The 25,848-nt window shown below is 47.6% G+C and overlaps 1 long non-coding RNA gene across 1 annotated transcript; it reads left to right on the top strand.

The window, feature by feature from the left end:
* The first annotated feature begins 18,723 nt into the window (after positions 1–18,723).
* Positions 18,724–20,134, top strand: LOC123935900. The gene is made up of 3 exons (XR_006817035.1): positions 18,724–18,857; positions 18,941–19,214; positions 20,003–20,134. It is a non-coding gene; the product is annotated as an uncharacterized LOC123935900 (long non-coding RNA).
* Positions 20,135–25,848: the final 5,714 nt, after the last annotated feature.

Here is a 25,848-nt window from a genome sequence, read left to right as displayed (position 1 = left end):
ATATTTAGCAGAGAAGCAACAGAAGGGAAAATTTCCACGCCTCACCAGAAACATGCAGGCTTTGCAGGCTATCCGAGGAAACGTGGTAGGCAGTGCACTGGGAATCTCCCATCCAGGCTTCTTCCAAGACTGGGATGTCTGGATCTTTGCCCTGCCTTCCGGGTACCCTGATCATCTCTCTCCCCTCCTCGGAGCTCTCAAAGGACAAGAAACAGCTCTTGGCTGGGTCACTTGGCCAATGTTTTCTTTCCTTAACACCATAAAGCTTCAAATTCCCAGCTACCCCAAAGCGAGCAAAGTCAACACACTTATCCATGGCGGGAGGCAACTGTATCCATTTTTTGCACCGAGGGTTACAGTGAGAAAGGTTACTTACATAACTGCACTAGAGGGGATAATTTAGGATAGGTTTCTTCAGGGTTAAACAAGAGGAACGTCTTGTAGGAGGGAGATGGTTAATACATTCTGGCATATAAAATTCCATACGGTCCAATTTTAATCCGTTATTAAAAGTACGCCTTTGAATAATATTTAGTGACCTAGAAAAATATTTTTAAGGCGAGGTAACATAATCAGAATGCGGAGCTATTTCCATCCTGAAAGCCCTATTTGATTATTCACCTCCTTTCTACCCTCCACTCCCATTTTTGGATGGGAAATTTTTCTGCACAGAAAAACACGACAGGCAGGTCATGCAAGCTCATGTTAACACGGAGTCTTCTCTGGGAATTTCTGAGGTTTCTGGACGGAAAATTGGTTATGTTCTGTGTTCTTTTAGGAGTAAACATTCTGTACCTCGTCCGCGGTGAAGCTACCGTGAAGCGAGAGTTTTATCAGGTGCCCCGAGCACCCAGCCCGACCTCCGGGCGATGCCCTCGCGAGGGCTGCACAGTAACAGCGGCTCCGAGGTTGGGCTTATGGGGCGAGCCCCGCTCCCCCGAGCACAGCGGTCCGGCCGGGCCTCCCGCGCGCTCTCACCGAGGGGGTTTAACTTAGGACGGGGCGGTCGGGGGGGGGGGGCAGCTCCTGCGGGAACGACCCCCTGCGGGCAGGCAGCCCCCTTCCGGAGACACCCTCCTGGGCGCCCCACCCGCACCGGCACCACCCGGAGTGTTTAGGCCTGGCTCTCCCTCCCGCAGAGCCTGCGCCTCCAGCGCCCAGAGCGCACCCCCGGGCCCCCTCCCTGCAGGAGCTCCTCCTTCCCTTTTGCCCCCCAGCTCCACCCACCCCCAGGCCCTGGGGCCAGCTCCCCCCAGCTCCCCCGCGGCCCCTTTCCTGTTTCTCAGCCCGCAGGGGACCGCACCCCACCCCCACCCCGAGGGCCTTAGCCCCCCCCCCTCCCCCGCCAGGAGCCGGTGAGCTAGGCCCGTTTGGGGGAGAAGCGCAAGCAGCGAGGGCCCGGCGGGCCGGCGACGGGGGGCGGAGTGGGGGCGGGGGCGCTGCGAGTGCGCTGCTCTTCGAAGGTCCTCGGTAGCTCTTTCAGCAGAGCTGGGCGCTGGCGGTGACCTCTTAACAAAGAACAGGTTCGGCGGCGGCCTGCCCCCTCACCCCACCCGGAGGCCGAGGGGGCCACGTGACCTTTCCAGACCCCGGCCCCCACGGAGAGGGGCCGGGAGAGGAGGTCACGGGGGGGGGGGGGGGGGGAGGGGGTTGGCGGGGAGGGACGAGGGAAGGAGGGGGAGGAAGCCTGTGGTTGCCGGGGGAAGGCGGGGAGGGGAGAGGGGAAGGGAGGGGGCAAGGAAGGGGGGAGTGGAATGTGGAGATGGGGGAGGGGAGGCGGCCGGAGGGAGGGAAATAGAAAGTGGAGGGGGGGATGGGAGGCGGGGGCAGTGGGGGATGGGAGGCTGCCCGCGAGAGGGGGATGGGAGAAGGAGGCGGGGATGGAAGGTGGAAGGGGAAAGGTATGCACAGGGGAGGGGGACTGGGGGAGGAGGAGGAGGGGAGGGAGATGAGAGGTGGGGGGGAGGGGGATGGGAGGTGGGGGAGGAGGGAGATGGGAAGTAGAGGGGGGATGGGAAGAGGAAGTGGAGGAGGAGAAGGGGGATGGGCCGTGGAGGTAGCCGGGGCCTGGGGCTCTGCCCAGCCCCGTTCTAGAGACTCATTAAGATGCAATGGCCAATTTTTTTTTTTTAAACCAGACTGTATAAATTTACAGTTTCCTTTTCAGCTGAAGCAGACAATGTTAAAACACATGAGAGTTTCTGTTTCAGAATGCGCATGAAACAGAGCGAGCTCTTGGAAGGCGTAATTAGGGCTTCAGAAAATAGATTTAAAACATGGATGCTTGAGGAAGGCCAATTCTAGCCCGCTGGAAATATGGTCTCTCTCTCTCTTTTTTTGTAACTTAAAAAAGAGAATTGCTTCATAATAAAACGGCCCAAGCCTTCCTCCAACATAACAGGAAGTGCTGCTTAAAAAAACATTTCTTAAAAAAAAAAACACCAAGCCCTTGTCCAGGAAAGGGGGTGGGTTTGAGGTGAAGGCTGAGTGTCCCCAGGGGCTGAGCTTTCTGAAGGGTCATCACACAGCCCCTGAGGCTTGCTCACCCTCCACTCCAAGGAGCTGGACTCCAGTCTCCCCAACCCCCTCCCACCCCACCCCCCATCTAGACGTGACTCTCCTGACTAGTTGCCCGTTAACTAGGTGCTCTCCCTTTTCTGCTCCTTTCCTTCAGCTCCCAAAACCAAAACAACCAACCAGAAAAGAAGCCCCCCACCCCCTCCCCCCCACCAACAAAAACCGAACAGAAAAACCACCCAAACTCTGCCTCAGCTGTTCTGGCTGATCTTATGTGAGCTCTGGGGGCTATTTTCTGCTCTTTTCTCTCCCTGGGGAGAGATTTAAGGCCTTTAAATGCCATTCTGTGCACATATCACTTAAAAATGGTCTGGCACAGGGGAAAAATTGGCAAACGTATAGTTCACAATCTGTTCCCATCACGTGAAGCCAGAGTCAGCAAGAGCTCCCTGGGCTTCTCCAAGCCAGGGCTTGAAAGGGTGGTTGGGGGGGCTCGTCAGAGGAGGAGGAAGAAGACAGGCTTTGGGGGCTGCTGGATGGGGGTGCTCCTGCATGAGTCCTGGTGTGCTGACTCCCATTTTGGTCCGGAGAGTGAGGCGTCTCCTCGTTCAAAACTGGAGGAGAAAACAGAGGCACCCTGAAAACTTGGGGGTTTCTGTCGGGTCTCTGCATTTTGCCAGTGGTGGATGGGGTTTGTACAGGCCGGCTAGGGCTGTCTTAGCAAAGTAGCGCAGTGTGGGTGGCTGAGACAACAGGGCTCTATTTCCTGGCGGTTCTGAAATCTGCACCTGTGAGATGGAGCGGTCCCGAGCTGTGGTTTCTCCCGAGGCCTCTCTCCTCCGTGTGTTGGTGGCTGACGTCTCCCTGTGTGTCTCGGTCCCAATCTCCTCTTTTTACAAGGATGCCAGTCATTTTAGATCAGGACCCACCCTGATCACCCCATTTCATCTCATTTCATTTCATTCAAAAGCCTGATTCCAAATACAGTCAGATTCTAAGGTAGTGGGAGTTAGAATTTCAACACAGAGTTGGGGTTGGTGGGGGGACACAACTCAGCCCGGAACAGGGTTGGGGAGACCACTTGAGAGGCTTGGTGGGGGAGGGTTCACACCCCTCCTGCAGCCTGGGGTGTGTGTCCTGGGGGTGGGGGTTGGGGCGGGGTGGTGCTTTCAGCCTGGCAGCCTGCAGAGAGAGGAGGCCTGCGGAAGGGAGAGAGCTCTCGGTGGTGGGGAGGGCAGCTCTGAACTGAGAGGCCTGAGTCATGTCCCCACAGGACAGCTGCCATTTTAATTCTCTGTTCTGCGAGATGAGAGATTTTTAAAAAAGAGATTACTTCTATATTCCCTCTTCACCGCACAGCCTGAGGGTCAGCTGAAAATGCTACTCGAGATGAGTTTTTCCTGAGTCATCTCTTTCTGGCAGGAGTTGTGTCTTATTAATGTCTGCGTCCCCAGAGTTTGCCGTGGTGCTCGGCCCGACGAGGGAGCCTAAGGTGTGTTTGTGGAATAATCATGCGGCTTTTCAAGATGTTAATTTAATCTTCATTGATCGTAGGTGACAGAAACCACAAAGCCTTTGGTTGTGAAATGATAACTGGTAATTATTAAAAGGAGTGTTCTCTCTCTTTAGTTGCTTGACCTGGGGAGAGGATGTGGAGGTTCTGATCTTGTGGGTTTCCTCGAGCTGCTCTCAGAAAGGAGATGTTACAAGAAAGAAAGAGAGAAGGAGGGAGGGAGGAGAGAGATGTCCAGGAGCTAGTGTCTGCTGGAGCTCTGGTTTCAACAGCCTTTAGTAACGTTTGATTCCCCTGTGGGGTGGCCAGGAAGACTTTGTTGATCTCAGGATGCTTTCAGATTTGCGTGGATCTGCCTTGACGTCCAGCCTTGGCAGTGTCCGCAGGAGCACAGAGGATTCTGTGAACAACAGACATAATGAGGAGACATGCATGGTTGTGATTACCTTGGAGTGGTCCTGGAGCACCGGCTGGCTCCGTCAGTTATGGGCAAAGTGTGTCCTTTCCTTCGGGAGGAAATCCATTTTTCCCAGACCCTCCCAGGGCACTCATGATCTTCCCCCTTTATTCACTTTAAAAAGCTCACTGAGTTCCATTTGTCCCTAGAGGCTCCGGGACAGAAGTTGCAGGACACTGGGCAAAGGCCGAGGGAGTTGGGTCAGTGTGGAGTCCTTCATTGCTCTGCCAAGCACAATGTTACATTCTCTTCTACCGAACCATGCTAGCTGGAATCCATTATCGGGAAGTCGATAGAAATTATATAATTATGTGTATAAGTTTGGCTCCGACTCCCAGTAGCTAATGAATGAGAGGCCAAAGGTTGGGGAAAGTGGAGTCATTCACTCCTTCTGTCAAGGCTTTTCGCTGCTTTCTAAATTCTGGGGTCTTTTTTGTGTATTTTATTCTGTTCGTCTTTGCTGTTTCTTTGGAGGTGGCTTGTTTGATGTGTAGGAGTGGGAAGTGAAAGGAAATTACTGCTTGGTGAGAGCACCAGAGGAAGGTGGAAATATTCATGGTGCACATCGGTGGGTTTTGCCTACTTCCATGGCCAGTCCCTGTCTTTTGGTTAAAACAGGTAAAGTTTCTTTATGGAACACTGGGCTGTCACTCTGCGACATACAGAACTCTGGTGATAAAGTTGGGGAGCAGGTCTGGCCAAACAGCACGTCACATCCCTTGGCTACAGTGACTGGTTAGGGGAGAGTCTGTCGCCCATGATGATCCAGAAAGAGCCATATATGGGCTTTTGTTACAATTGCTGACAAAGAGGTTTCTTCCTTTGTTTATTTGCTTGCTTGCTTGCTAAACTGGTAACATGTAAATCTAGTTATGATAAAACCCATCTTCTTTATCAGTGCTTAAGACTGAAGATAACACTGAGAAACATGGTGTGGAGGAGTAGAGAGAGACCCTATTAGGTAGCATTTGAGCACCTAGATCTAGCCATGCCTGAAGGCCACACACAGACTATTCAATTACATGAACCAGTATGTTCCTTTTTTTCTTTTCCCTCTTTGCCTAGTTTTATTTGGGTTGCTAATACTTGCCCATAAAAAAATATTTCCTGGCTTATTAGAATGATAGTCTCTGTTTTGTAGAGAATTCAAGTGATAATTGAATTATTAATGTCCCAGAGAATTTACCTCTTTCCCTTTTATTTTTATTATGACATATAGCTCTAGGCATAAGAGAACATTCATATACATTTTAATGAGTAATAGAAAAAGAACAACTAGTAATCACCCAAGTCGAGAAGGGGAATGTTGCCAGCTGCTCAGGAAACCCCCATGATCACCAATCATCGTTCCCTACCGGAATTTATCACTATTTTGATTTTGGGGATAATCATTTCCTTGCTTTTCTCTATAGTTTTACTGCACGTATGCACACTTACATGGAATGGATTTTGTATTAATGGAACTGTATTGCGTGTATCTTGGGGGGGGTCTCTCATCTGTCACTTGACATTATGTGCATGATGTTCTCTCCGTCGAACTATAGCTCGTTCATCCTCAAGGCTATCACAGTATTCAACATATGACTATACCACAACGTATTTATCCATTAGGGAGCATTTTTTTGTACCCAGTGTTTATAGTAGAGAATTTATTGAAGTTGATCGGTCCAACAGATCTCATATTGGAAACAAACCGAAATGTTATGTACTGCTCTTTACGGAAGCCCGATCTTGAATCAGCCCAGCCATCTGCCGTCCTTGGTCCACATCCAAACTCTGATGGCTGCTGAAGAAAAATTGCACAACGGAGTGCATTCACGGTACTATGGATCGTGGTCTTCAACCCCAGCTGGGCCCCCATGAGAGCGAGCGATTCTGCGAGGCTGTCTTTAGCTCTCCCCGCCCTTCCAGACCCAAGCTCTTCGGGCTGGCATGGCTCTGTCCTGGCCCTTGTCCACCGCACTCTCTCAGCAGATGACCTTGACTAATGGAGGTCATCAGGTCCAACGTCCGTTTCTTAACTTGGCAATGATGAATCTCATCCGTGCATGTCCACTTCCCCTGCCGTCTCCGGGGCCCACCTGCCCTTCTTTCTAGGTTACACCTCTGCCTGTGTCCTCCCCCCTTCTCAGTAACTCTTGTCCTTGGCTCCTTGCTGCCCTTCCTGTCTACCTCTATCTCCAACAATGTCTGTGAGAGGCCTTTGCCTTGATAACCTTGTCTTCATTGCCCTCCCTCTGCACTGGGTTTTTGCAGTTCTCACCTGGATTATTGCCAGTCTTCCTAACCAGTCCCCTTGAACACTGGAATCCTTTGGATCAAGCCGTCTTCCTCTATAGAAGCCATGGTGATGTTTCTGGAAGGCAACCCCATTGTATGAATGTGTATTTGTTTTCTTGGGCTGTTGTAACAAATGAACATACATTTAGTGGAAGTGGGCCAAAGGGGGTTGTCAAAGCATGAATTAATTTATTCTCCCACTATTCCAGAGGCCACACACCCTGAGATCAAGCTGTCTGCAGGAGGGATTCCTCTGGAACCCTCTCTCAGCTTTTGGTGGCGTCCTTGGCTTGTCAATTCAGCACTGCTATCTCCACCCTGGTGTTCGACTGGCCTCTTGGGTCTCTGTGTCTCACACCTTCCTCCCCTTTCTGTTATAAGGACAGCAGTCATTGGATTTAGGGCACGCCCCAAATCTGGGATGATCTCATCTCAAGATCCTCACTTTAGCTACATCTGACAAACCCCTTCTTTGGTCACATTCCGAGGTACCAGGAGTTAGGACTTGGACCTATATATTTGAGGCTGCTGTGTAACCCACTGCATGTCCCTTCGCTAAAAATCTTCCCTCTGAACTCTTCTGTCTTTGTCCAAGTCCACAAAGGGCCATGTGTAGACATCATCGAGAGACCTCACAACTAATAAGTCCCAGAACCATGAAAACCATCCCCAAACTCAACCAATGCAGCAAGTAGGAAATGTGTGAAATTTCGTAAGGAATGCTTAATCTCAGGGAAAAAAAAAAAAAAAAAAAAGCAAAACACACATACTCGTAAGTTAGTTATCAGTAGGAAAAATTTTTTAAATCCTCATGAAAGAATTTGATCGCTTATGAAAATAACACCAATTTCCCAGTACGTAGAAATTGTTGATGACTATCAAAAAGGAGAAATATGAGTGTAGCCCTGGAATTTGGAAGAGGTAACTGGTTATTACCATAATGTTTATGTTTATTTACTTATCTTTTAAAGATTTTATCTATTTATTTGAGAGAGAGCAAGCACAAACAGTGGGGAGGGTAAAGGGAGAGGGACAAGCAGAGTCCCCGCTGAGCAAGGAGCCCGATGCAGGGTTCCATCCCAGGACCCCGAGATCATGACTTGAGCCAAAGGCAGACGCTTCGCCGACTGAGCCACCCAGGCGACCTGCCATAACATTCAAGTGGAAGTCTGTTTGTCTGCACTTTAGGCCAAAATAACTGGTAACAGTTATTTTATAACTGGTAATGTTATTTTGTATTTTATAACAGGTAAACAGTCTAGATAAGCCTGTTTTTTATCGGCGTGTTTAAATTACGGTCCTGTTCAGAGATAGGACTGAATGGCGAGTATGACCAAAAAAGAATGTGCTTAGTAGGGAGAACAATTTTTGGAACTTCAAGCCACGGAGGAAAAGCAGACTAGATGCTAGGAACGCAGAAGGCAAGACTTACCATCAACACTGTGTTGGGGATGACATTTTGTCTACAGACGGCTCTTGGGTTTTACTTCTTCTTCTTTTTTTTTTTGTACTTCTATTTTTTATTGTGGTAAAATATACGTAACACATCTTTACCATCTTAACCATTTTTAAGTATACACTTCAGTGGCGTGAAGTACATTCACAGTGATTTCATGTCAACGTACTGAGGAATTCTAGAATGAACATAGCTTAATGTAAAACTGTGGAGATACCTGGAAGTCTCCTTTTTTTTTTTTTTTTTTTCCATTGCATTTTCCGCTTTCCCTTTTGGAGTGAGCTTTCTGGTTTGTAGGAGAGAAGACTCTCCAGTTAAAACGGGCACGCTGTCAGGAAGATCAGATGAACACACAGTACCGATCCAGATGGAGAGCCTTTGAGAAGCTGATGTGTCCACTGAATTCTGGAGACTTTAAAGGGCTCCTCATGCTTCTGCCTATAACTGAAGCGATACGAAAAATGTGGTTGGATCAGAAGAGGAGGACGGAGAACTTGGAAGAGTCTGGTGTCTTCCGTGGGAATGGAATTATTTCAAGCCTTCTCTTGGATTCTGATACTCGCTTGACCACGCTGGTGTGCACACGGCTTTAAAGACGTGTTCGTGCCCCCTAACAGATCACCCTCCTTCTGCACAGAAACCGCTTTTGAGCGATCAGTGAATCACGGATTGATGGCAGCGTGCTTCGAATCTTGAGCTCTGCAAGGAAATTAAGTGGAAAGAGAATGACATAAAGGTTCTCTGTTCTTTCCGTGAGAAAGTTTCTCCCAGAAGATTTTTCAAGATGAGTAAAAGGAAAAGTGCGTAATTGTCGCTGTCACCAGATCATTTTCTCCTTCGTTTCTTGGGGGGGGGGGGTCTATTATTACTTGTTCAAACTGTGTAGACAGCTTTGATCAGGCTCCAATTGCCAAAAAATTCACTTGTATGTCGGGTCCCCCGACTGTCCCGCCGCCGCACCAGTCTCTCACCTGACCACAGACCCAGGATGGTCTTCACCCCGTGCTTTGAGCTCTGCCTTCAGAAGAGCACGCAGTCAGAAGCCTCCACGACAATAACAGTGAATTGTGCCACCAAGTTTTTGAGTATAGGAAATGACACACCGGGCTTGGTTTTTACAACTTGGATTCTTACCTGGATTCCCAGACACCTCTCCTGTTTTAAAATTACTCTGTTCATCTCACGGTGCCTGTTCCCCAGCTCTGCACTTCAGAATGCACTGGAAAAAAAAAAAAGTGCTGGCCTACTTTCCTGGAAGCAAAAAAGGAGACAGTCATATTATTTTTACCCCCTATAGGAATTTGTCGTCCACTCTTAACTGTGAGTCCTGATTGTGCAGACTTTCTTTTTCTGTGTGAGGTGTTCCTAGTGTCTTGGTGGGACAACACACACCTTTTTTTTTAAATTTTTTTTTTTAAAGCAAAGCCTCCGGGTATGCCTGGGTGGCTCAGTCATTAAGCGTCTGCCTTCCGTTCAGGTCATGATCTCAGGGTCCTGGGATCAAGCCCTGCATCAGGCTCCCTGCTCGACGGGAAGCCTGCTTTTCCCTCTCCCACTCCCCCTGCTTGTGTTCCTCTCTCTCTGTCTCTCTCTGTCACATAAATGAAATCTTAAAAAAAAGAAAAACTTTCTAAAGAGCTGGTGGCGGGGGGGCGGGGCGCCTGGGTGGCTCAGTGGGTTAAAGCCTCTGCCTTCGGCTCAGGTCATGATCCTAGGGTCCTGGGATCGAGCCCCACATCAGGGTCTCTGCTCCACAGGGGGCCTGCCTCCTCCTCTCTCTCTGTCTGCCTCTCTGCCTAGTTGTGATTTCTCTCTGTCAAATAAATAAAATATTAAAAAAAAAAAAAAAGAGCTTGTGGGGGCAATGCAGACTTGTACTAAGGGATGCTGCTGGCGCCTTCTGCATGACACCCAGCCCCCCTTGCGCTGGGTCAATTTAGCATTACTTGATCTCCAAGGCCAGTGAGTGTGTGCACACCAGCAATTTCCAAAATCAGTTAAACGCTCACTCGAGGCACCAGAGCAGAGCAGAGACCTCCGGAAAACGTCCTCTCCATTTGCTGCCTCCCACGTGAAATTTTACTGAGCAGGAAGACTCAGGGCCCGAGGCGTAGGTGGCCAGAGAAAACCAGGACATCCAGTTAACATGTGCATTTCGGGGACACCACAAATGATGTTTTATGTCCCAAATATTACTGGGGATATGCTTCGCATGAGCAGGAAATCTGTTACATCCCGTTTCACTTGAGTGAAGCTGGAACCTTTACTGAAAAATTCATCCTTTTTCTTACTTTTCTCCTTTCACTTAGCAAGCCCTTTAGAGCTACCTGGACCAACACGGTGGCCACTAGTCACAGGTCGTTACCGAGCTCTTGAAATGGAGCTAGTCTTAATGGCTATGGAGATGGACTTCTGAGACCTTGTGAGAAGGAAAAGAAGGACGATTTCTTTTTTTTTTTTTTAAAGATTTTATTTATTTATTTGACAGACAGAGATCACAAGTAGGCAGAGAGACAGGCAGAGAGAGAGAGGAGGAAGCAGGCTCCCCACTGAGCAGAGAGCCCGATGCAGGGTTCAATCCCAGGACCCTGGGATCATGGCCTGAGCCGAAGGCAGAGGCTTTAACCCACTGAGCCACCCAGGCGCCCCAAGAAGGACGATTTCTTAATAACTTTAGTACTGATCGTGTGATGAAATGACACTCTTTATGTATGTTGGGCTAAAATATGTTAAAATTAACCTCACTTGTTTCCTTTTTGATTTTTAATATGGCTACTCAATAATTTGGAATGACATACGTGACCTGTATTATATTTGTTAGTACCTCTTTTTTTTTTTTAAAGATTTTATTTATTTATTTGAAAGAGAACGAGAGAGAGAGAGCACGAGATGGGGGAGGGTGAGAGGGAGAAGCAGACTGCCCGATGCTGGGCTCCATCCTGGGATGCCAAGATCATGACCTGAGCCCAAGGCAGCCGCCCAACCAACCGAGCCACCCCGGTGCCCCTGTTAGTACCTCTTTAGAGCAGGGATTAGCAAGTGTTTTCTGTAAAGGGCCAGAATGTAATTATTTTAGCCTTTGCGGGGGGATTGAGTCTTTGTGGAAAGTTGTCAGTTTGGTCCCGGGAGACATAGACACTATGTAAACAAGTGGGTGTGGCCGAGCACCAATAAAACTTTATTTATAGCTGCGGCTGGCTGGCTCAGTCAGTAGAGCTTCTAACTCTTGGTCTTGGGATTGATTGTGAGTTTGAGCGCCATGGGGGTTAAAATAAAATCTTAAAATAAACATTTAAAAACAAAATCTTAAAAAAAGTTTTATAAAAACCGGCAGCCCCTTATTTGGCCAGCCGGTGTGATTTGCTGATCTCTGCTAGAGAGACATAGGGTTTTTGTTTATAATTTTTAAATTGAGTATCTCCATGTCTCTTAGCCTCATGGATTTGACAGGGCAAGAAGATATTTGTAAGTGGATAATTTACCTTTGTCAAGATGGTTCAACTACTAAATATGAAAGATACCGATTTTTTTTTTTTTTTAAATAAAGGAGAAGAAAAGGCATGAATAGGGCTACTGCTGCATGCATTCACCTGCTTCAAAGCCTCCTGGATACATGCAGGGGGACGTGAAGGTGGACTGTCATCCATCCTTCAGAGGCAGAGAGAACCCAGGATACACATTTTGTCCTGAGCGCTATAGAAACGTAAGGTCACACTTCACGCACAATCTGTTTGAAAAACAGCAACAGCATCTAACAGATGTTAAAGCGATGAGGCAACAGGGACGGGGGCTTTGATGCTGAGAAAGTGAAAGGCATTTTTACAAAGAGCCATTGAAGTAGTAAATCCCTTTCCTCACCCAATTAAGACAATATCTCCTGAGAGAATGGCATGATATAATTTAGGAGAGTTGATTTCCATGTGATTGGAAAATACCTTGAAATGTGAAAGCTGTTCAGGATCATGCAAAAGAAAAAAAATACCCGAGTCAGGTGCACATACGTTTTTGAGGGGTGGGCTGGGGGCTCAGACCCCTCACCTCTGACCTGCAGACAGATGACGTGCTTGTACGTTTCTTTTATTGATGAAGGAGGCTTCGAAGTGCTTCTGGAGTAAAAACATTGCCAGTGAAAGTATAATCCCAGGAAATTTCTAAATTAAAGTTTGATTTATTACCTGTTTCATGCTCTTCTCTTCCATGTTGAGGGAAACTGGAAGCAATTTATGTCCTTTCCGTTCTGTGGTCCGTGAATTGTGCCAGAGTGTCAGTGTTGAAGTTGAATTTCAATTTTCATTGTTGTTTTTCCCTGTTGGTGCTGGTAGGTTAAGTGTAATTGCGCTGTAACTGAAGTCATTGCTTAAGTAGCCGGGAACTCCTGTGGCATTAGATTAGGGCTGGTGATGGGGTGCCCTTTTCAAATGTGAAAGTTTATAACCTTGGGGGATTGCCATCCATGGCCTGTTCACATGACTTCCATGTCTTGGTTTTCATTAACTTGTCCAAAGTGGAGATATTCTACTGGAAGAAAAGTAAGTGAAATTTAGTGTATGCTACTGTGCAACGGAAACTTTACATTTGTTATTTTATTTCACCATCAGAATTGCCCTTGGGAGTGTTCTAGAATACAAAACCTATACCAGCAGAAAACACACAAAGGACTTGGTCATATAAATTAATTCACAAATAACGATGTGAAAAGCATATTCCATTTTATTCTCCAATGAAAACGTCAATCATGAAAACTGCTTTCCATATGATATACATTCGGGCACAAATCATCAGTCTGGTAATTTACAAAGTATCAGTCTGATTGTTTCTAAAGCATTTGTTGCTTTTATGTATTTATTTATTAAGGTTTTATTTATTTACTTGACAGAGAGAGACACAGTGAGAAAAGCAACAGAAGCAGGGGGAGGGGAAGAGGGAGAAGCAGGCTTTCTGCTGAGCAGGGAGCCCGATGTGGGGCTGGATCCCAGGACCCTGGGATTATGACCCGAGTCGAAGGCAGATACTTAACGACTGAGCCACCCAGGCACCTGAGCATTTGTTGCTTTTAGAAATTGAGGGTGGGATCTTGTGTTCAGTGCCTCTGCCATGAGTAAAGAGATGCCAGGATTTGATAGAAGAAACAAGTGCATTGAGCTATACCAGGGTTGCTGTGGTCTTCAAATTGGTGTCTGCCCCCCCCCCCATTCATACAGTGGAATTTCACTGCCAAGACAATGGTATTTGCAGGTGGCACCTTCAGGAGGTGACTAGGATGGTGTGAGGGTACCCGCCTGTGTGTGGTGTGCTTTGCTCCGTGGGGAGCTCCTTGAGTTCATGAGCACCTCTTTGGCCCGGGGTGACAAGGATCTCAGTCTACTTTCTGAGCGTATTTTATCCTTCCCTGCATTCCTTTTGTGCACAGGATCACTGAAGATGGTTGCCATCAACTTATATTGAAGAATGTTCTCGGTTACTCAAGGGGCTATTTCTTTATTCTTGCATATCCCTGATGCAGTGCAAAGGCCTTCCTCCCTCCTGCTGGCCCCCTGCCTGTGCACACCTCGCTATGCACACTTCACACGCTGAGCCCGAATCTAACAAAATAAGTTCGCTTCCATGAGACAAAAATCTTAGGTCTAAACTCAGGCTTAGAAGTGGAGTAGAAACAGATCTGGGAAAAATTACCATGAGCTGCTTGTGCGATTCCCGTTCCATTCTCTTCTGCTTCTGCGACGGAGAGGGATGGTGCGCAGGGCAGAGGGACTCGTGGGGGCGGATCTTGTACTGAAGCGATGTGGCCTCCTTGGGCTTGATTGCGATGATAACCATGTCGTTTGTGTCTGGTGTGAGCTGTGCTAGAAATGGTAAAGCTTCGCATCCCGCCGGGCTTTTCCCTTAGCTTGCTTGTTCATCAGCCTCAAAAAGCACTAGAACCTTTTGCTAAGTTAGTAAAATATCACGAAGAATAATTACAGTGTGTAAAAATAGCAAGAGGCTAGAACAGTCGTTAAAATGTGTTTTGCAACCCAGTCCGAGCCATCTTCTTTTTCTTTGCAAGGATCCCGGGTGGTGTCTTTTCTTGGGTTCCCATCGTGCTAGTGAGGAGAGGCTTTGTGATGGCCCGATAACAAACAAGGCCGTGACTTTACAGCTTCTCTCATTTCTTTCTCTTGCCCTGTATCCCTGCTAGTGGGCCTGGGGCACCTCCTCACTGGAGGCACTTGGGGACTGAGGTTGACGGAATGGGGGGATGGGGAAGATGATAAGCCACATCATAAAACGTTCCCTTGAAACATCATCTTTCTTACCTTCGTCGGGGGCAGCAAGTCCCCTGGCAACACCCGAATGGAGATTTTTTGTTGTTGTTTTGAAAGATTTCTGTATTGATCTGAGACACAGAGAGAGAGAGAGAGAGAGTTCACGTGCTGCGGGGGGACAGGCAGAGGGAGGGAGAAACCCCATGCCGAGTGCAGAGCCTGACATGGGGCTCAACCTCATGTCCCTGAGATCATGACCTGAGCAGAAACTAGGAGTCGGATGCTTAGCTGACTGAGCCACCTTGTTGAGTGGGGATGTTTAAGGAAGGATAATACTTCCCCAGGGAGGATCCTCGAATATGGGTGAGCAAAAGTCCAAGCAACCACACCAGTTAGCAGGACCTGATATATGAAAGTGTTTAACTATAGAACCTAGTCCTGGTAATGGCACGCATATTAGACCCAGATTAGTAGTAAATATGCTATATTTGACGTGTGCCAAGAAGCCAGAAATAACGTGCTCTAAACCGTGAAGTCACCCTGTGGTCTTTGCTCATTTTCTCCCTGCAAATACTTGCAATTCTTTGAAAATACCTCAGTGTCTCGGTCCTGAATGTTTCACACTTGATTTCTTGTAAGACTTTTCTTTAAAAATAAAAGGGGGGGGGGATGAGAAGGAAACTTAATTTTTAATGCAGAAGTAATATAATCTTGTTAGCAAATACAGAAAAGAATAAATGAAAGAGAATAAAATATGCTTATCATTCTGCCATCCTGAGGCTGAGATTTTTAGTTCAAGGGACATACAGTATAGATGACATTGAATTAAAAAAAAAAAAGACGTATCCCATTTTAAAATAATTTGTATCCTTCTGATAATGAGAAGGTTGACCATTTTCTCACCAGGCGTTTAGAATCATATGTATTTATGATCCTACGTTGTGTTTGTTCCTTTCTGGGTAGGACTATCTCGAATGTAAGTTGAAGTAACCCAGTTCCAAGTGGCACTTGGTGACAGAGAGCATTGGCTCAAGTCAGTGAGGACAGAAGAGTAGCCTGTTTCTGGGGTGGCTGGACACAGGGACTCCAAGGCCACTAGTTCTTACAGAGATGTCCGTCTGTCATCTCTGCTTCCCTTTTGAAGCTGGCTTTCTTCCCTGCCCCCGGAGCGGCTTCTCCTGAGAAGCAGTGGGTACAGCGGCCGTCACGTCCCAGGCTTAGGGCTCCAGCTGTGCTGACAGGGAGGGATTCCATCAGACCCAAGGAACCCAGCTTGGTTCCAAAGTGCCCCCGCAGGACCAGTGGATGGTGGATGCCTTTGTACGAGCCGGATTGTTGGAACCGGATTGTTGGAACCGAGAGGGGCGGGTTCCAGACGGGGCGGGGGGGGGGGCAGGGGAGGGGCACTCGTCCCAGGAGAAGGGAGAGGCACTGGGCATACCCTTCACCGTTTCACCTTTCAAAAAGAATTTCTACTGAAACAAGTACTCCAGTCGGCTGCTGGATTATCAAATACTATAGATAGAAAGGCCAGGCTCCCCTCCTAGGTCTTCTGCAGATTGTGACGGGTTGGAATGTAAACTTCTCCGTCATGTTCTGTGCATTTACAGATAAGGATCTGCTGACCCTCCAGAAGTGACTGGGTGTTTGGGGGGACTAGTGATGAATTGTGGCTTCGTTTCCGAGGGCTGCTGCAAGAAACTCCCAAGATCTGGGTGGCTTTAGAGCAACAGAAATTCACGGTCTCTCAGTTTTGGAGGCTGCAAGTCCGAAATCAAGGGATCAGCAGAGCCGAGCTCACAGTGAAGGCTCTGGGGACAATCGTTCCTTGTCTCTGCCAGCTTCTGCTGTTTTCTGTCTGGCTTTGGCATTCCTTGCCTTATCCACGCCTCACCTCAGTCAAATGGCCCCCTTCTGCTGTGTGTGCACATTGTCTGCCCTGTGTGTGCGCCTGTCTGTGTCCAAAATTCCCCTTTCTGCGAGAGCAGGAGAGAGAGGAGGAGAGAATCTGAATACAGAGCCTGACACGGGGCTCGATCTCACGACCATGAGATCATGACCTGAGCCGAAACCGAGAATCAGCTGGTTAACCAGCTGAGCCACCCAGGTGTCCCTGAAGATAGGATTTTTTTTTTTTTTAAGGTTTTCGGATCTTCAAACCCTATTTTTTTTTTTAAGATTTTATTTATTTATTTGACAGACAGAGATCTCAAGTAGGCAGAGAGGCAGGCAGAGAGAGAGGAGGAAGCAGGCTCCCTGCTGGCAGAGAGCCCGATGCGGAGCTCGATCCCAGGACCCTGAGATCAAGACCTGAGCCGAAGGCAGAGGCTTTAACCCACTGAGCCACCCGGGCGTCCCTGAAGATAGGATTTAAACAAACAAACAAACAAACAACTCAGTGGTATTTTCATGGATATATTGCTTTGCAGACTGCTTCTTTTTTTTATTTTATTTTATTTGACAGAGAGATCACAAGCAGGCAGAGAGACAGGCAGAGAGAGAGGAGGAAGCAGGCTCCCTGCGGAGCAGAGAGCCCAACGCGGGGCTCGATCCCAGGACCCTGAGATCATGACCTGAGCCAAAGGCAGCGGCTTAATCCACTGAGCCACCCAGGCGCCCCTGCAGACTGCTTCTTTTGGGGTAGTAATAATCTTGGCTCTCCACGTTAGTACGTTCACGTCTGCTTCATGCTCTGGCAATCACCGCCCCTATAGCGTGTGTGCCTCTTTCAGACTTTGTCTGACATACAGTCTTGGGAACACGAGCAAGCGTGTCAGTAGGGTGAACATGGAGAATTTTAACTATGGGGTCAAAAGTCATTATATTTAAAATTTCAACAGATGTTGGGGCGCCTGGGTGGCTCAGTGGGTTAAAACCTCTGCCTTCGGCTCAGGTCTTGATCTCAGGGTCCTGGGATCGAGCCCCACATCAGGCTCTCTGCTCAGCGGGAAGCCTGTGTTTCCTCCACTCTCTCTCTGCCTGCCTCTCTGCCTACTTGTGATCTCTATCTGTCAAATAAATAAATAAAATCTTTAAAAAAAAAATTCAACAGATGTTGCCAACTGACCTTCAAAACGTCCTTGTGTACTTGGAGCACAAGGATGCATACGTTGTCTCCATATCTTGACTGAGATGTGATTCTACTCAGGGCTTCACTCCGTTTTTGCCAATTTGCAGCCATACTTCCTTACACTTTGAATTTTCTGTGATGACTAGTTAGGTTGAGCGTCTTTTCACATTTTATCGGTTTTGTATACTTCCTGTTCTGAAAGTGGCAATTTGTATCCATTCCTTTAAGTTTCTTCCAGTGAGTTCTACAAATTTGTGAGACTTCTGAAGATACTGAGCACATTAACCTCTTTGTAGTCTTTCTTGCAATCTTTTCTCCTTTTCATTTTTTAAAAAAATTTTTTTTAAAGATTTTATTTATTTATTTGAGAGAGAGAGAGGAGGAGTGAGCGCAACAGAATCATGACCTGAGCCGAAGCCACTTAACCCACCCAGGCGCCCCTTCCTTTTCATTTTAAGTTAAAACACACTTAAATGAAATATAGTAAAGCCTACAGGTCTTTTCTCTGTGATTTCTTCTGTTGCTTCCATGCATTGCGATTCCGTCCACACTGGTCTATGTTTGGTCCCTTTGTCAACACGTAGCATTTTCATCTATCTGGCCCTTTTGTGGCTGAGTTCTACCTTCGGTGGTCTCAGATGACAAGATCAAGGGTTGGCGAACTTTTCTGGAAAAGGGCCAGATTGCAGATATTTTAGGTTCGAAGGCCATATGGTCTCTGTGGCAACTACTTCGCATTGTTGCTGGAGAGCGGACCATAGGCAATATCTAAATGGATGAAGGGGCATGTCCGTGTGCCAATAAAACTTTTTTTTTTTTTAAACAAAAACAGGTGGCACGTTGTCATTTGCCAACCCCTGGGTTAGAGTTGCCAAACCTCTTGTTCAGTCGGGCAGATCATTTCGGCACAGCCCTGTCTTCTACTTAGACATAAGCAATAAGCACGTAGCATAATGGTTGCAAAATCAAATGACCCACATCCAGTTAATAGCTGGTGAAAAAAGAGTTTTTTGCATACAAAGACTCAACAAATCATATAGTTATGCAATCATAATCACACAACTGAATTCCTTCTAGGCATTTGGGCCTGAGCTTCCTTTACTTGTCAAGACGACGATAGGGGTTTTACAAGTGCCGCACGTGTTGACGGTGTGCGATTCTATTTTGCAGAGAAAAAAGAAAGACTGATACAGTTATTATGATGTGGGCAGACCGGCAGCTTCCGAGAAGGAGAATGAGCTGTCGTGTTAAGTAAATAAACGTCGTAGTGACACAGTTAATGGAAAAGCGACGATAGAATGGATGAAATTTCACCGCAGGTTCATCCTCTTCTCTTAAACAGTTTGATTTGCTCGTTGAGTGATTACCAACGGAGTGGACAGCATTCTGCCCTGTCCCCTAGGTCCATCCCAAATTATTCTTGGCGGGAGCCCGGAAGAGTCAACAGTGGCAAGGTTTGGGAACCTCAAGCTGAAGTGTTGCCGGGAGGACCGGTCACACCGCAGGTGCCTGTTCCCGCAGTGCCGGGTCCCCTCCTGGCTGGAGCAGGAATCCGATGGAGCCTGTGGAATGACTCATCAGCTCCTGGTCCGGTGGTTGTCTCCTGCATCAGACCCTCTGGGCAGTGTTGCTTGGGATGCTGGCTGGAGACGAGAGCCCTTGGCGATCCTTCGGAGGTACCTGTACAATGTCAGAACTCCTTATATTAGGTCTCACATCCCAAAATTAACTTGCAGGGAATGCAGTCAATCGTAGGAGCGATTCTCAACGTATCCGTTTTACGTCCAAGGCAAAGAGTGTCAGGGATATTTATGTCTGATTGTAGGAAATGACTCAATGGAAAAAATGAGTTTATGTTTTTAACTTATCTTCCTGGCTTGGTTGTTTCAACCACATCGCCATTTTGTCTCTAAAATGTTCTGATGGCTTTGGAGACCAGGATTGTTACTAATATTAACTCTGACGGTCCCTTGTAGCTTTATTTTACTCGTGGTTCCTCTTCGTAATATTAATCTGATGATATTTAACAAAAACAAAACCCAACCATCACCAAAAAATGAGCAAAAATGAGCATTCTCTTGTATTGGCATTTTTAAGAAAGATTTTTTTATTTATTTGAGAGAGCCCTCATGAGCAGGGCGAGTGGCAGAAGGAGAGGGAGAAGCTAAATGGGGATCCCAGCGCTGGACTCGATCCCAGGACTCTGGGATCGGGACCTTAGCCGAAGGCAGATGCTTAACCGACTGAGCCACCCAGGTGCCCTGGCACTTTTTTTTTTAAAGAGAGAAAATTCTGTAGCCCCATCTGTGGTAACAGAGGAGTTAGGAGGAGAAGGAGAAAATGAATTTTTCTTTTTTTTTCTCTTGTATGATTCTTTTGATCATATTTTCTTCTTTTGTAGTTTTATGGTTTTGTTACCCCATGTCCGAAAGCTAACTGTGGGTTCCTTTTCTTTGCTGCACAGCCTGGCACTGGGTTGGGTGACTTGGCATTGTTGTTGTCTTCCCACCACAGCTTGTGGTTCTTCGGGGAGACGTGGTGAGCGGTGAGCTCTCTAGCCCATCAGCAGCTCTCCAGGCTGCTCACTGCGGACTAGGGACGTTCAGAGGCCACTGGGCGACTTGTGCTTCGCTTTCTGGTTGCTTGGGTAACCGGTGTTTGGCATCAAGATCTGGCCCTTGACTGTCCCGCGCACCCTGATGTCAACGCCTCTGGGTTCCCGCCAGTAGTGTTTAATTTTAGCCTATCAGTCTGGCGGGTGTCTGATGAACGTTTTGGGCCGCTAGCGATCTGGGGCTTCACCAGAGGTCTGAGGGCGGCCACGATGCCGGGTAGGACATGGCTGTCACCTCCGTAGACGGCACCCAGGAAGACAGCGATCCTGTTTTCTTAGCGTTGCCTCAAAGAGAAATGATACTGCTCTCACGTTTAACCTCAGCTCTTATAAACTAAATGTGCCTGGAGTTGTTCAAGTATTGGGAGATTCTGTGGTAACAACACATTTTCTTCAGTCTGTGTGTGCATCCGTGTTCTCAGTTGGGCCCCGCATGTTCAAGGGCAGCTCACATCTCATTTGTCCTCCTGGAGCCATGCCTCACGGCGTCTGCCCCTTCATACACGTCCCCCGAGGGACTGACATTTGTGTGTCATCAGCGACTTCTTCATGAAAAATTCTGGCTCATCTTCATGTGAGCTACGTGTGATTGAAAAGCCCATTTCTTCTACTGCAACAGGAGACGAACACTTTTTCTTTTTTCTACGTCTTGCAAAAACCCAGATGCGAGAGGCTGATCGTATATCTTTTATACAACCTGAATTTCCACACGAAGGACAGTAACGCCCCCACGTGACTTGGCCTACGTCAGGTTTGGGTGTTTGAACGGCAGGTGATGAGTGCTGATTTTGAGCTCCCCTGCTTACAATTTATTTTTTTCCCCCAGAGTGTTCACTTACCGCTTCCCAGTAGTTTGATTTTTTCTTTCTCTTCTGGTGGGCTTAAAGCCTCAGAAATGCTTTGTTTATGCCATTGTTTGGGAAGAAAGAACTGGCCCTTATCTACAATCTGTGTCTGATAAAGACCGCTTTGGCCTCAAAGAAGCAAACAATAAAAAAACCACAAGTGCAGGAGGCCAAGTCTTAAAGTATTCCCGCTGGCCCAAACCAAACACACCAAAACAAGTCAGGCTAGCCGCTGACAGGGGGCTCACCCCGCTGCAGGTGTCTTTGTCAAGGAAAGACGGAAGGTACTTGACTTCTAGGTGAGTTTCCCAAGTGAGTTGATAACCATAATCTTCAAAAGTCAAGTTTAAAATTCCCTGTTTAACTTTCTGGGAACTTTCTGGCTGATCGGTTGCACAATTATCAGGAGTCCCTGTTACAAACAATAAAACAACTCCATCCATTTCCATTCTCTTGCTAACGGCTTCACTTCAAAGAAGTTGTACAGACCGCTGTTTTTTTCTGGAGTGTATTTTTTCCTGTTTTACCCCCCCTTTTTTTTTTTTTTTGGTTTGTTCAGTGAGGTATAATGTATATATGGTAAAATTCACTCTTTTGCAAATGTGGAGTTCAGAAGTCTTCAAACGACATACAGCTCCTGGGTCCAACTTGGCCCAGTGCTTGTTTTTGGATAAATAAAGTGTTCTTGGCACACAGCCTCCCCTCCTCATTTACATATTGCCGATAACTGCCGTCTTGCTACAATGGCAGACTTTGATCTGCAAAGTCAAAAATATTGTCTATCTCGCCCTTTACATAAAGTCTGTAGACTTGGCTATAGTTTTATGAATTTTACGAATTTAAACAGTCACGTCAGTATCACCACAGTCAAGATATAAAAAATTTCCATTGCCCTTAAAAATGAAGGAAGCTACAACTTGAGGTAAGAAATGGCTTTAGAGAAGTGAACTTTCACTCTCTATTTAAACTGACTTTAGCTTTTTTAATATCGTAAGTCATTAGGTGTGCGCAATATATTGGACGTTTGTGGTCGGTCTTCCCGGCAGTGATTGGCCAGTTCCCTGCTCTACAGAACCCCATTTCCTCTTGAGGGATTTAGCGCCCCGCCATTTCTGTATCAGATGTGTGAGTGGGCTGGATCCTAGCTGAAGCTCCTTTCTTCCCTGCTGGTCCCAAAGATGCCTCCATGGATTCACATATGGCAGAGCCAATGGGCTGCAAAGGCTTCTGGGAGAGAACCGTTGTCCCTGGGTGCTGTCCTAATAGAGTGTTCGCTCATTGGACTCCAATGAGGAAGCACCTTGAATAGCTGACACCCACTGGGACCCGTGACAGATATGGAGACTTGGTGTGGAAGGGAAACTCAGGCTGCCTGGGGAAGCACTGGAAAGTAGAGAGAAAAAGCCAGTCATGCTCATGTGGCGTTTTTGAGCCCAGATCCAGTCTTTCTTCTCACTAGCCTTACGGCCGGACATTCCGGTGAATTTCCTTGAGTGTGCAAAGTGGCTGGAGAAGGAATTTCTATTTTGTGCAACTAAGGGAGCTGCATTTGATGCCCATTGTGTAACACTCAGGGAATTACACAGTCACAAAAACACCCCGTGCAGGCATTGGTGCTGTAGTCGAGGATTTGATACTACTCCTTAGCTCTCTGGAAACAGAGATGGCCAAAGAAGGTCTTCCCAAGAAGGCAGCGTTGGAACAGGGATCAGAATGAATGGAGGGGGTTGGCTCTGCGGTTCAAGGGAGGGAGCCTGTTCTGGGCAGAGAGCACTGCAAGGGCACAGCCCTACATAGGGCTGTGGTGGTTTGACCGGCCAACGGGCAGGTGTGGCTGGTGGGCTGATGGGTGGTGTGGGAGAAGCGGTTGGAGATCAGGGTAGCGAGATGCCCTTAATGTTCGTGACTCATGGCTCCCTGTAGAGTCACTGGCTGCAAAGTAAGCGTTTGGAAATGAGTACTTAGGGGGAAAAATATGTCTCAACCAAAGGGCAGCCGATGGCTTGTGGAGGTGCCGGGGCAAGCACGGGGATCTCTTTTTGCAAAGTGGGGGTGGATTTTGGGAGCCTGGTGTGGGCTTCCCAGGCATGTAACGACGCGAGGCCATTGCAGGGTGGACGGACTGCCGCTCTTCCTGCTCCCTGCAGCAACGCCGGGGAGACTGGAGGAGCCCGTGATCTTCCCACAGCACCGCCTCCCCTCCCCCCACCCTGGAGCCACCTGCCACCTCAGCAGTCACATCTCTGCTTTCGAATCCCAATTGCTTTGGTATCTTTGTAGCGAAGGCTGTGCGGGAAACGTGCAGAGTCCCCGGACGTGTCGCACCGTAGATGCAGCAGAATGCACCGGGCGTCCGGTCCCCAGCTCCGTGGGGCAAACCCCTCCACGAACCTAACTTGCAGGGCGGTTCTCAGCCTCGTGAATGGGAGCTCCAAGGGAATGCCCGGTGATGGCGTCCAGAGAGAATTCACGTTTTTAGACGCTCCTGGGATTCACACGGAAGTCAGGAACCTTTGCTATTCTTTGCTCGAAATGCAGTGAACAAAGACTCCTAGTCCAAATGTTCCACTGGACACGGTTCCAGAAAGGGATAGAGCCTTCATCCTCGAAGAGCCCGCACCTGGTTGGGAGGGGCAGATAAAATAAGCCGGTAGTTCTGGGTACCTGGTGTGTTTCATCCATGCACCAAAGCGAATCAGTGCTTTGTTCCTCTTCGTGTCTGACTAACGTGCCACTGGAGGGGCGTGCCGCATTTTATCCATCCGTGTATCACTTGAGGGACATGTGGTCTGTGTCCACATTCTGGCTGTCACGAGTGTGCTGCTTCGAACGTTGGTGTACGAGGTTTTGTGTGGACGTATGCTTTCCATTTTCTCGGGGGATGCCTAAGCACAGAAATTACTGGGCTGAAAGGAGATTTAAAGTGGGGTGGGATTGGGCATTTGTTTAAAGAGAAAGACCCATTCCAAGACCTGGAGAGCTTGTTGAACCACAGACGAACGCTGCTGGGTAAGGGAGAGGGTCCTGTGTGGAGTGAAGCAGTGGGCAGAGTCGGTCTCTCGCCCCCAGGGTCCAAGGAGTAATATTTATGGGGTCGCCTGAACTAGTAAGGGTCTGATGTGGAGAGAGAGAGGAAGACAGAGGCGCAGAGAGAGACAGAGGTACAGAGAGGGGATGGGGAAGTGGAAGGGGGCACCTGTGTGACTAACATTTTGCTTTTAGTTCACTCTTCAGACGGAGAGGATACATTTGACTATTTTTGGAAAGTTCTCTAATCCAAGAAGAAGGAATTTTGTAGCTGCTCCCGAGGAAAAAGTCACAGGTCATCTAAGACCCAGCACCCCACACAGCTGTCGCGGGATCGGTTCTTGGATCTTGTGGATTCTGTGTTCCTTATCTAGCACGTGGGGCTCTGTGGCAGCTTTGATAAGAGTCTTTTTAAAGAAGGTACTGGCCGGCGGTTCTGTTCTGCTTTCCGTCTGGGTGTCTGTAAATATGTCACACTACCCCCTCTGGAGGGCACCGAACTTCCCCACGAAACTACGGGAATGGGGAGATGGTTTGTGACAGTTTATTTCGAGCAGAGGTGAAAGTTCTAAGGAAATCCGTAATCTCCTTTCTCTCATTTCTGCAAACCAGAGGTGACTTTTCCCCTCCTTCTGCGGGGCTGATGAAACCAAGCAAAAGGAACATTTCAAGAGGGCAGCCTCTTGGCGTGTGGCAAGCCGTGGGTCGGAAGGGAAGGAGAAGTGAGGCACAAGCTGTGAGGAAGAGTCCCCTTGATTAATCCGAACTGGCAGTGTTTGTCCGCGAGGAGCCTTCCTACTCTGCTCTCGCCGGGCGCCCAGACACGACGGCTGTCATTTACGAGCTGTCTCCGCATTCGTACTTTCCTTGTCCTCTGTGCTCGTAGTTCCTGAGTGACAGAATAAGCATCCTAATTAGTCAACCGTCATCTGGGAATGGGAAAAAAATGGGATTTACCATAAATTTTCAAATTCTGGATCTAGTACGCTGTAATAGTTTTCATGCCTTTCATCGTATTCTTCCTTCCTTGATTACTTCTGACGCCTTTGCCCACTTTCGTGATGGGGCTGCAGTGGAATGAAATCATTTCTCTTGTGTGGGATTGGGGGAGTGAGTTCCATTAAGAGACGGTTACACCACAGACGCTGTGTAGCAACAGCTGCGTGGATGGAAAATTCCAGAGTCTTTTTTGTTGCAATGTTTTCCATTTTTATATGTGCAAAGAAATGTGTGCTTAACTGAACTCAGCTGTTTGAAAATTCACAGAAAGTCTGAGATAATACCTGTCTTTGCCACTTAAGCAATTTTAAATAATAGAAAAGATGTGCTTGGTTTACAAGAGTTCATAAAATACACATTTTGTGACCAGTACTGTGCCAAACACTTGGGGAGGCGTGGTTTAAAAAAGTACAGTGTTTACATTCTGATGGATACACTGAAATGTATGTGCTTGAAATAATATGAGGTTTTTTTTAATGATAAACATGAAAGATTGCTGTAGGAGATTTTCATGGTTCATGGAAGTGGTGAGTTCTGAGTTGTACTTGGAAGATGGATAGAGATTTTAAAAAAAAATTATTGAAGAATATGTCCAGAAAAGTGTATGTGTGTGTCTTAAGTGGACGGCTCACTGACTTTTTACAACGGAGCACAGCCATCAAGTCAACACTCAGATCACGGAGAGCTCATTCTCCGCACTCTGGAGGTCCCTCTGCCCTCCCCCACCCCCTTCAGTCACGACCACCTCTGCCCTTCTGAGCAGCTTGAACTAATTCGCTCATTTCTGTACTTTCTATAGCGGAATGATGCAAAATGCAGGAAGCC

The sequence above is a fragment of the Meles meles genome, chromosome Y (genome assembly GCF_922984935.1).
Source record: "Meles meles chromosome Y, mMelMel3.1 paternal haplotype, whole genome shotgun sequence".
In the NCBI taxonomy this organism is placed as follows: domain Eukaryota; kingdom Metazoa; phylum Chordata; class Mammalia; order Carnivora; family Mustelidae; genus Meles; species Meles meles.
The sequence above is the reverse complement of the archived record's forward strand: the minus strand, read 5'-3'. Positions and strand labels throughout refer to the sequence as shown.